General features: G+C 43.4%; 1 long non-coding RNA gene across 1 annotated transcript in view; it reads right to left on the bottom strand.

Moving 5' to 3' along the window:
• The window catches only part of LOC135367076 (uncharacterized), a 146385-nt gene that overhangs the window by 78001 nt on the left and 56236 nt on the right, over positions 1 to 12148 (bottom strand). The gene's annotated exons all lie outside the window — the stretch shown is intronic.

The following is a 12148-nucleotide window of genomic DNA, read 5'->3' as shown; positions in this document are numbered from 1 at the left end:
CAACCAGTAATGCACTCTGCCCACTTACCTGGTTGACTGCTTCAAACTCGCTGTTGCAACTGGACTTGTGATACGTTGATGTTGGAGCTTTCACCACAAGACCTTGCTACTTAGCCTTTTTATGACTTATTCACTCTACCTCTAGTCATTTTGGACTGTCTTTACCGCCATTTACTTCCCCAGTGCACATATTTCTAATCGATACGTTTTTACCGTCGTATAGCCTTTATATCACATAATATCATTCTAGTCCTTTGGAAGTGCTTTAGTGCAGACTTGTACGTATCTTGAGTACGTACTCAAAATACAGTATTTTAAATACTTATTCGGGTATTTTGGTACTCTACTCAATACTTTTTCCACCAAGTATTTTCAATGTATTTAAAATACTTTTTTTCGGTATTTGCTACTCAGTACTCAAAATACTTTCCTTCCTCGTCAAGCCAAATCCAGCACAGTTCCCACCATGCCGAAATTTTCAGCTCACTGGAATTTAACCCCCTATCTCTGTTTCTTTTTTTCGGGAATTCGGGAATCTGTCATTTGTCCTCCTGTACAATAGGCTGGTCCCACGCTTGGGCTTGCTTGTCAATAGCGAACTTCGTCAGAAAACCGTTCCTATTCATATTGCAAGGTGAATCACCAGGGGATCAGGTACAAAATCCTGGCATTTATTTCCTTAGTCCCGAAAGCAATAAACACGTGAGAGATGTTGAAAGACCCGAAAGAGCATACAGGAGGGATTACGAAGTTTTGGGTCAGAACATATCAACAAAGATTACTTGGGTTCACCGAAGTTCGCCAAACATTACTTGACATCAAGACCTTGCAAATGAAGGATATTCTTAAGCATGGCTGATGAAGTTTACTCCTCTGATTTGTAAGGCAACGTTCAGAATACGCGTTTCACTTACTGCTAATACTAAATTACTTTAAAGGGTATCTTAAATACTTCTCAGAGTATTTAGTACTCTACTCAAATTACTTTCAGTTTTGAGTATTTTGTACTCGATTTTAAATACTTTTTACGTAGAGTATTTAGTATCTTATTTTAAATACTTTTGCACAGTATTTTGTACAAGTCTGCTTTAGTGCCGTTCGGCATTTCGTGTCATAACCAGTCATATCTAAACTTCCTGTGCAAAGCATAATGTTTATACCCAAGCATATTAAGGTGGTTACATAAACAAATGTACCAAACATTCCCTGGCATTCCACACCCCCGAGCAGAAAGGAAATGGGAGAAACACGAGAAGCAACACGCTGACAGACGACAAAGGAAACGTAACACAACAAATACAACACCACACAAAACCAGCAAATCACATAATCGAAGTTCAAAGTACAAAATTGGAACGACACGACCTCACACGAGTGCAAAATAGACAGGAAATAACATGTATGTGACGGGATTTCACACAAAAAACGTAAGGAATCCAATCACGAGGGATTTATGCAGCGATCCGTGGCAAAATTTTAGCGAAGCAGCAAGGGAAGCGCTCACAAACAGCAAAACTTGTCACAGCTTACATGCATTCCAATGGGCTGTAATTAGACAACACGCTAAAACCTGACGGGAATCATTGCCGTGTCACTCCATCCCTTCATGCTTCCGCGTCAAAACGTAGTCCCTGATTCTCATTGGCTGGTGTGTGTGTGAGTGCTGTGTCAAGCTGTGTGTAGCTGTGTGTCAGACATATGTGAAGTGTGTCAAGCTGTGTGTCAGACATATGTCGGCACAGTTCCCTTAGAAGTCGGCCCAGGACGCACATTCCCCCAGGGCATGAGTCGTGACGTTGCCCACATACGTGAGGCCGACAACGGCAAGCCCTATCACCACTACCACCACCACCACCTGTGTGCACTGTTTTGTTGCGCGAGAAAAAGCAAGCCGTGATTTTTATATTTTTTCGTAATACTGTACTTGCCTGGGGTTTTATATTTTTTTCTTAGTACGTACTTGCTGAGGTTTTAAGCGTCGACGGATTACATTACAATTTACAAGGGAAAATGTCGAGCGGTGGTTACGATAACTTGAGAAATGATACCGTCAGGTTATAAGAAGATCGGGACGTGACTGAACAGAAATGATACCCGTCAGGTTTTAAGCGTCGACGGAATTTACAAGGGAAAATGTTGAGCGGTGGTTACGATAACTTGAGAAATGATACCGTCAGGTTATAAGAAGATCGGGACGTGATTGAACAGAAATGATACCCGTCAGGTTATAAGCGTCGACGGAATTTACAAGGGAAAATGTCGAGCGGTGGTTACGATAACTTGAGAAATGATACCGTCAGGTTATAAGAAGATCGGGACGTGATTGAACAGAAATGATACCCGTCAGGTTTTAAGCGTCGACGGAATTTACAAGGGAAAATGTTGAGCGGTGGTTACGATAACTTGAGAAATGATACCGTCAGGTTATAAGAAGATCGGGACGTGACTGAACAGAAATGATACCCGTCAGGTTTTAAGCGTCGACGGAATTTACAAGGGAAAATGTTGAGCGGTGGTTACGATAACTTGAGAAATGATACCGTCAGGTTATAAGAAGATCGGGACGTGATTGAACAGAAATGATACCCGTCAGGTTATAAGCGTCGACGGAATTTACAAGGGAAAATGTCGAGCGGTGGTTACGATAACTTGAGAAATGATACCGTCAGGTTATAAGAAGATCGGGACGTGATTGAACAGAAATGATACCCGTCAGGTTATAAGAAGATCGGGACGTGATTGAACAGAAATGATACCCGTCAGGTTTTAAGCGTCGACGGAATTTACAAGGGAAAATGTCGAGCGGTGGTTACGATAACTTGAGAAATGATACCGTCAGGTTATAAGAAGATCGGGACGTGATTGAACAGAAATGATACCCGTCAGGTTTTAAGCGTCGACGGAATTTACAAGGGAAAATGTCGAGCGGTGGTTACGATAACTTAAAAAATGATACCGTCAGGTTATAAGAAGATCGGGACGTGATTGAACAGAAATGATACCCGTCAGGTTATAAGCGTCGACGAAATTTACAAGGGAAAATGTCGAGCGGTGGTTACGATAACTTGAGAAATGATACCGTCAGGTTATAAGAAGATCGGGACGTGATTGAACAGAAATGATACCCGTCAGGTTATAAGCGTCGACGGAATTTACAAGGGAAAATGTCGAGCGGTGGTTACGATAACTTGAGAAATGATACCGTCAGGTTATAAGAAGATCGGGACGTGACTGAACAGAAATGATACCCGTCAGGTTTTAAGCGTCGACGGAATTTACAAGGGAAAATGTTGAGCGGTGGTTACGATAACTTGAGAAATGATACCGTCAGGTTATAAGAAGATCGGGACGTGATTGAACAGAAATGATACCCGTCAGGTTATAAGCGTCGACGGAATTTACAAGGGAAAATGTCGAGCGGTGGTTACGATAACTTGAGAAATGATACCGTCAGGTTATAAGAAGATCGGGACGTGATTGAACAGAAATGATACCCGTCAGGTTTTAAGCGTCGACGGAATTTACAAGGGAAAATGTCGAGCGGTGGTTACGATAACTTGAGAAATGATACCGTCAGGTTATAAGAAGATCGGGACGTGATTGAACAGAAATGATACCCGTCAGGTTTTAAGCGTCGACGGAATTTACAAGGGAAAATGTCGAGCGGTGGTTACGATAACTTAAAAAATGATACCGTCAGGTTATAAGAAGATCGGGACGTGATTGAACAGAAATGATACCCGTCAGGTTATAAGCGTCGACGGAATTTACAAGGGAAAATGTCGAGCGGTGGTTACGATAACTTGAGAAATGATACCGTCAGGTTATAAGAAGATCGGGACGTGATTGAACAGAAATGATACCCGTCAAGTTTTAAGCGTCGACGGAATTTACAAGGGAAAATGTCGAGCGGTGGTTACGATAACTTGAGAAATGATACCGTCAGGTTATAAGAAGATCGGGACGTGATTGAACAGAAATGATACCCGTCAGGTTTTAAGCGTCGACGGAATTTACAAGGGAAAATGTCGAGCGGTGGTTACGATAACTTAAAAAATGATACCGTCAGGTTATAAGAAGATCGGGACGTGATTGAACAGAAATGATACCCGTCAGGTTATAAGCGTCGACGGAATTTACAAGGGAAAATGTCGAGCGGTGGTTACGATAACTTGAGAAATGATACCGTCAGGTTATAAGAAGATCGGGACGTGATTGAACAGAAATGATACCCGTCAGGTTATAAGCGTCGACGGAATTTACAAGGGAAAATGTCGAGCGGTGGTTACGATAACTTGAGAAATGATACCGTCAGGTTATAAGAAGATCGGGACGTGACTGAACAGAAATGATACCCGTCAGGTTTTAAGCGTCGACGGAATTTACAAGGGAAAATGTTGAGCGGTGGTTACGATAACTTGAGAAATGATACCGTCAGGTTATAAGAAGATCGGGACGTGATTGAACAGAAATGATACCCGTCAGGTTATAAGCGTCGACGGAATTTACAAGGGAAAATGTCGAGCGGTGGTTACGATAACTTGAGAAATGATACCGTCAGGTTATAAGAAGATCGGGACGTGATTGAACAGAAATGATACCCGTCAGGTTTTAAGCGTCGACGGAATTTACAAGGGAAAATGTTGAGCGGTGGTTACGATAACTTGAGAAATGATACCGTCAGGTTATAAGAAGATCGGGACGTGATTGAACAGAAATGATACCCGTCAGGTTATAAGCGTCGACGGAATTTACAAGGGAAAATGTCGAGCGGTGGTTACGATAACTTGAGAAATGATACCGTCAGGTTATAAGAAGATCGGGACGTGATTGAACAGAAATGATACCCGTCAGGTTATAAGCGTCGACGGAATTTACAAGGGAAAATGTTGAGCGGTGGTTACGATAACTTGAGAAATGATACCGTCAGGTTATAAGAAGATCGGGACGTGATTGAACAGAAATGATACCCGTCAGGTTATAAGCGTCGACGGAATTTACAAGGGAAAATGTCGAGCGGTGGTTACGATAACTTGAGAAATGATACCGTCAGGTTATAAGAAGATCGGGACGTGATAGAACAGAAATGATACCCGTCAGGTTTTAAGCGTCGACGGAATTTACAAGGGAAAATGTCGAGCGGTGGTTACGATAACTTGAGAAATGATACCGTCAGGTTATAAGAAGATCGGGACGTGATTGAACAGAAATGATACCCGTCAGGTTTTAAGCGTCGACGGAATTTACAAGGGAAAATGTCGAGCGGTGGTTACGATAACTTAAAAAATGATACCGTCAGGTTATAAGAAGATCGGGACGTGATTGAACAGAAATGATACCCGTCAGGTTATAAGCGTCGACGGAATTTACAAGGGAAAATGTCGAGCGGTGGTTACGATAACTTGAGAAATGATACCGTCAGGTTATAAGAAGATCGGGACGTGATTGAACAGAAATGATACCCGTCAGGTTTTAAGCGTCGACGGAATTTACAAGGGAAAATGTCGAGCGGTGGTTACGATAACTTGAGAAATGATACCGTCAGGTTATAAGAAGATCGGGACGTGACTGAACAGAAATGATACCCGTCAGGTTTTAAGCGTCGACGGAATTTACAAGGGAAAATGTCGGGCTGTGGACAGATGGAGTTACGATAACTAAAAAAAAAAAAAAAGATACCGTCAGAAGAAAAAAAATACGAACCAGAGTTACATTTTGTTGCCTACTCTCTGTTTGTAGTTTCAGTGACTGATCGGGCTTGAGTTATGTTTTATTGCTAACGTCATCCTGGGTCTTTCTATACTCGCAGAACGCGAGCCATTGTGGCAGATATTTGGTGGCCCTGAAAAGGGCCGTTTTTTTACTTCTTCTCGTTGCATTATTTCTCTTAGTGTGCTCGGAAGGCGCCGCAAATTCCCTCTCCATGGCCACAAGTAAGCTTCCTTGCGCCGGTTTTGCCGCAAGTTGCACAACTTGTGCACCTGAGGATCCTGGTGGCTCATTGACCACTGTCAACACCAAACGGGAGTTAGTGCTGGTGCTAGCGGGTCTTCGGGCTTTTGCAATAGAGCACCTCACCCTCCCTTTTGGCCTTTGCCCATGTGTCGCTCCCTGTATTTAGTACTGTGCAAATAAATGTGCTAATGCCCCTCTTATACATCCTTGTACTGTTCCCTTGTGACATTATGCCAAAGAGGAGTTAGTGCTGGTGCTGGCGGGTCTTCGGGCTCTTGCAATAGAGCACCTCACCCTCTTCTTTTTTTGGCCTTTGCCCATGTGTCGCTCCCTGTATTCAGTACTGTGCAAATTGATATGCTAATGTCTCAGTCTTGTCCTGTATCAGTTGTGTAAATAAATATGTACGCTAATGTTCTCTTTTTTATAGTATTGCATGTATGTAAATATATTTGTAATAATTGCATGAAAATGGGTGTGAAGGTTGTAGGGCGGGAAACCTACAAATTGCAATTGTGTGGCTGTTGAAGCGATGTGTATGCCCAAATTCTTTTCCTATCATTTCAGAAATCAATGACCGGTTCGTGCCTTTGTTGGAAGCCTCCACGGATCTGGACGGGCACAAATGTGCAACATCAGTGCCTTACAAAGTAAAGCTCCCTGATTGGAGTCAGTAAATTCCACTCATGACCGAAGGCGGTCAGGGTTTAGAGTCATGCTGCATAGTCTCACCCCACTTCATAATGATGAAAGGCCTATGATGAAAGGCATTACGTACACTACATGTGGCGAAAATGTTTGTCTGAGGCAAGAAAAGAAAAAAAGCTTGCAGCATGAAAGCAGCAATTCCAGCTTTGAGTGTAAATGCCATTTTCACTTTTGAAAGCTACTAAAGATAGCAGATGGATTTTGTTCAATAAAAGATGTGCAACATGCAAAGCATATTGCCCTCCAGGTTTTACTGCTTTATCCATAAAAAGTGCAATTATTGCAGAATTATAGTACTTGCTGCTGCAGTCAACTACAGGAATTAACACCACAGGACTCAACTGTTTAAAAGAATAATGTGATACTTTATTGTTCAGAACGATATGCATGTAGAAAGAGAAAACAAACCCCAAAATGTCCAATTATGTCATCTTCAGTGCCATTACCTTTCTGCACAGTGCCATTAGTATAACAACTCCTTCTCCGAGTTCCGTTGTGAATGCCTTTTACAGTCAAGTGTTGTACTCCCACCAGTAGTTGCACCTGGAAATGAAATTTGTCTGTTTATTTGTAATACACTCAAGGCACATAACACTGCAGCTGCGAATGGGATACAAAGTTTTTTTAACAAAGCAGAGACACAAACTGCATATAATCACACATGCAAAAAAGGAAGATGGTTGGGTAATACAGCACTAAAATTCTCAGCACAGGCAATGGTAGACACTGATGAGAGAAGACAATTCCCACTTAATGTAGTATGAACAACAAATGAGATCAATCACGTCCCGATCTTCTTATAACCTGACGGTATCATTTCTCAAGTTATCGTAACCACCGCTCGACATTTTCCTTGTAAATTCCGTCGACGCTTAAAGTAGCACAGAAGTCATTTTTAACACTCAGTTTTCTTCCTATAAAACTGTTAAGTTTGCCAGTAAGATGCACCATGCGAAGTAATTTACACCACAGAGTCATAATTATCGCAGAAATTGAATTTAAAATACGCCGCAAAAAGCGACCGTGCGCAACGGTGGTGAAGAGCAGTACCAGCCTGTGATCTGCCTGGAACCTCGCGCTGACGCTATAAGGAGAACGCTCGCTGATTGGCCTAGAGAAATGTTGTCTGCTACTCCGCTGTCGTCTGCTACTCGGCTGTTCGGGGTTCTGATAAAACCTTTCTCCTTGCTCGGTAATGCTTCAGCCGCTCCTTCTATCCCCAATTCTCCGGGAAAACTGGCAAAACAGGTTTACGGCGGCAAAGGGACAATGCGCTGACCCCCACTGACCAGCAAACCAGAACGAGTCTCCTTATGCCGTCATCGGTGACGTGCCATCATACCTCCTCGTTATAACTGTAGTTTAAGGGTGAAGGCGCGGAGCTATGTTTATGTGAGTTTTTTTCTGGGAAACAAATTGCACACATCAATACCTTTCGCGCTATTCGGTATAATGACACACACACTTTCATCAGATGTCTTAATCTGAAATTTTTTTGGATGGCCCTCTGTACTCCTTTAAAACCTGACGGGTATCATTTCTGTTCAGTCACGTCCCGATCTTCTTATAACCTGACGGTATCATTTCTCAAGTTATCGTAACCACCGCTCGACATTTTCCCTTGTAAATTCCGTCGTCGCTTAAAACCTGACGGATATCATTTCTGTTCAGTCACGTCCCGATCTTCTTATAACCTGACGGTATCATTTCTCAAGTTATCGTAACCACCGCTCGACATTTTCCCTTGTAAATTCCGTCGTCGCTTAAAACCTGACGGATATCATTTCTGTTCAGTCACGTCCCGATCTTCTTATAACCTGACGGTATCATTTCTCAAGTTATCGTAACCACCGCTCGACATTTTCCCTTGTAAATTCCGTCGACGCTTAAAACCTGACGGATATCATTTCTGTTCAGTCACGTCCCGATCTTCTTATAACCTGACGGTATCATTTCTCAAGTTATCGTAACCACCACTCGACATTTTCCCTTGTAAATTCCGTCGTCGCTTAAAACCTGACGGATATCATTTCTGTTCAGTCACGTCCCGATCTTCTTATAACCTGACGGGTATCATTTCTGTTCAGTCACGTCCCGATCTTCTTATAACCTGACGGTATCATTTCTCAAGTTATCGTAACCACCACTCGACATTTTCCCTTGTAAATTCCGTCGTCGCTTAAAACCTGACGGATATCATTTCTGTTCAGTCACGTCCCGATCTTCTTATAACCTGACGGTATCATTTCTCAAGTTATCGTAACCACCGCTCGACATTTTCCCTTGTAAATTCCGTCGTCGCTTAAAACCTGACGGATATCATTTCTGTTCAGTCACGTCCCGATCTTCTTATAACCTGACGGTATCATTTCTCAAGTTATCGTAACCACCGCTCGATATTTTCCCTTGTAAATTCCGTCGTCGCTTAAAACCTGACGGGTATCATTTCTGTTCACTCACGTCCCGATCTTCTTATAACCTGACGGTATCATTTCTCAAGTTATCGTAACCACCGCTCGACATTTTCCCTTGTAAATTCCGTCGTCGCTTAAAACCTGACGGGTATCATTTCTGTTCAGTCACGTCCCGATCTTCTTATAACCTGACGGTATCATTTCTCAAGTTATCGTAACCACCGCTCGACATTTTCCCTTGTAAATTCCGTCGTCGCTTAAAACCTGACGGGTATCATTTCTGTTCAGTCACGTCCCGATCTTCTTATAACCTGACGGTATCATTTCTCAAGTTATCGTAACCACCGCTCGATATTTTCCCTTGTAAATTCCGTCGTCGCTTAAAACCTGACGGGTGTCATTTCTGTTCACTCACGTCCCGATCTTCTTATAACCTGACGGTATCATTTCTCAAGTTATCGTAACCACCGCTCGATATTTTCCCTTGTAAATTCCGTCGTCGCTTAAAACCTGACGGGTGTCATTTCTGTTCAGTCACGTCCCGATCTTCTTATAACCTGACGGTATCATTTCTCAAGTTATCGTAACCACCGCTCGATATTTTCCCTTGTAAATTCCGTCGTCGCTTAAAACCTGACGGGTATCATTTCTGTTCAGTCACGTCCCGATCTTCTTATAACCTGACGGTATCATTTCTCAAGTTATCGTAACCACCGCTCGATATTTTCCCTTGTAAATTCCGTCGTCGCTTAAAACCTGACGGGTGTCATTTCTGTTCACTCACGTCCCGATCTTCTTATAACCTGACGGTATCATTTCTCAAGTTATCGTAACCACCGCTCGACATTTTCCCTTGTAAATTCCGTCGTCGCTTAAAACCTGACGGGTATCATTTCTGTTCAGTCACGTCCCGATCTTCTTATAACCTGACGGTATCATTTCTCAAGTTATCGTAACCACCGCTCGACATTTTCCCTTGTAAATTCCGTCGTCGCTTAAAACCTGACGGGTATCATTTCTGTTCAGTCACGTCCCGATCTTCTTATAACCTGACGGTATCATTTCTCAAGTTATCGTAACCACCGCTCGACATTTTCCCTTGTAAATTCCGTCGTCGCTTAAAACCTGACGGGTATCATTTCTGTTCAGTCACGTCCCGATCTTCTTATAACCTGACGGTATCATTTCTCAAGTTATCGTAACCACCGCTCGACATTTTCCCTTGTAAATTCCGTCGTCGCTTAAAACCTGACGGGTATCATTTCTGTTCAGTCACGTCCCGATCTTCTTATAACCTGACGGTATCATTTCTCAAGTTATCGTAACCACCGCTCGACATTTTCCCTTGTAAATTCCGTCGTCGCTTAAAACCTGACGGGTATCATTTCTGTTCAGTCACGTCCCGATCTTCTTATAACCTGACGGTATCATTTCTCAAGTTATCGTAACCACCGCTCGACATTTTCCCTTGTAAATTCCGTCGTCGCTTAAAACCTGACGGGTATCATTTCTGTTCACTCACGTCCCGATCTTCTTATAACCTGACGGTATCATTTCTCAAGTTATCGTAACCACCGCTCGACATTTTCCCTTGTAAATTCCGTCGTCGCTTAAAACCTGACGGGTATCATTTCTGTTCAGTCACGTCCCGATCTTCTTATAACCTGACGGTATCATTTCTCAAGTTATCGTAACCACCGCTCGACATTTTCCCTTGTGAATTCCGTCGTCGCTTAAAACCTGACGGGTATCATTTCTGTTCAGTCACGTCCCGATCTTCTTATAACCTGACGGTATCATTTCTCAAGTTATCGTAACCACCGCTCGACATTTTCCCTTGTAAATTCCGTCGTCGCTTAAAACCTGACGGATATCATTTCTGTTCAGTCACGTCCCGATCTTCTTATAACCTGACGGTATCATTTCTCAAGTTATCGTAACCACCGCTCGACATTTTCCCTTGTAAATTCCGTCGTCGCTTAAAACCTGACGGGTATCATTTCTGTTCAGTCACGTCCCGATCTTCTTATAACCTGACGGTATCATTTCTCAAGTTATCGTAACCACCGCTCGACATTTTCCCTTGTGAATTCTGTCGACGCTTAAAACCTGACGGGTATCATTTCTGTTCAGTCACGTCCCGATCTTCTTATAACCTGACGGTATCATTTCTCAAGTTATCGTAACAACTGCTCGACATTTTCCCTTGTAAATTCCGTCGACGCTTAAAACCTGACGGGTATCATTTCTGTTCAGTCACGTCCCGATCTTCTTATAACCTGACGGTATCATTTCTCAAGTTATCGTAACCACCGCTCGACATTTTCCCTTGTGAATTCTGTCGACGCTTAAAACCTGACGGGTATCATTTCTGTTCAATCACGTCCCGATCTTCTTATAACCTGACGGTATCATTTCTCAAGTTATCGTAACAACCGCTCGACATTTTCCCTTGTAAATTCCGTCGACGCTTAAAACCTGACGGGTATCATTTCTGTTCACTCACGTCCCGATCTTCTTATAACCTGACAGTATCATTCGTCAAGTTATCGTAAACACCGCTCGACATTTTCCCTTGTAAATTCCGTCGACCGCACAACACGCCGGAACACCGCCGACGCCATGGACCAGTCGAGTGAGAATTGTAAACTTGCGCCAACCAGGGAACTAGATCCGCACCTAACGCACGCGTAGGAGCACGTATGTGCACCCAAATGATACCCGTCAGGTTTTAGCGCCTTCCTGTAATGGCTCTTTTGAGCACCGCAATATGGCGGCCGGTTGGCGTACCCTTTCCCGCGATACCCTCACCCACCCGCTATCCAGCCTTTATACATATAGCGTCCTCGATAAACTTGCTCCGGAATTGCCCCGAAACCACCGCGGTGCGTAGCGCTCTACACTGGCGGTGCCCTGGGCGGAGGCATTATCGAGCATGAAACTGCACCGCACTGGTGGATCTGGTGGATACTAGCGTGCGCCACCTAGAGATCTGTGCTCGCTGTGGCTCGTAGGCTGCGCGACCAGTAGCGAGCGGCACCGATCGAATGCCATGCTGACGATGGCGGTCT

The sequence above is a fragment of the Ornithodoros turicata genome, chromosome 1, assembly GCF_037126465.1.
Source record: "Ornithodoros turicata isolate Travis chromosome 1, ASM3712646v1, whole genome shotgun sequence".
In the NCBI taxonomy this organism is placed as follows: Eukaryota; Metazoa; Arthropoda; class Arachnida; order Ixodida; family Argasidae; genus Ornithodoros; species Ornithodoros turicata.
The sequence above is the reverse complement of the archived record's forward strand: the minus strand, read 5'-3'. Positions and strand labels throughout refer to the sequence as shown.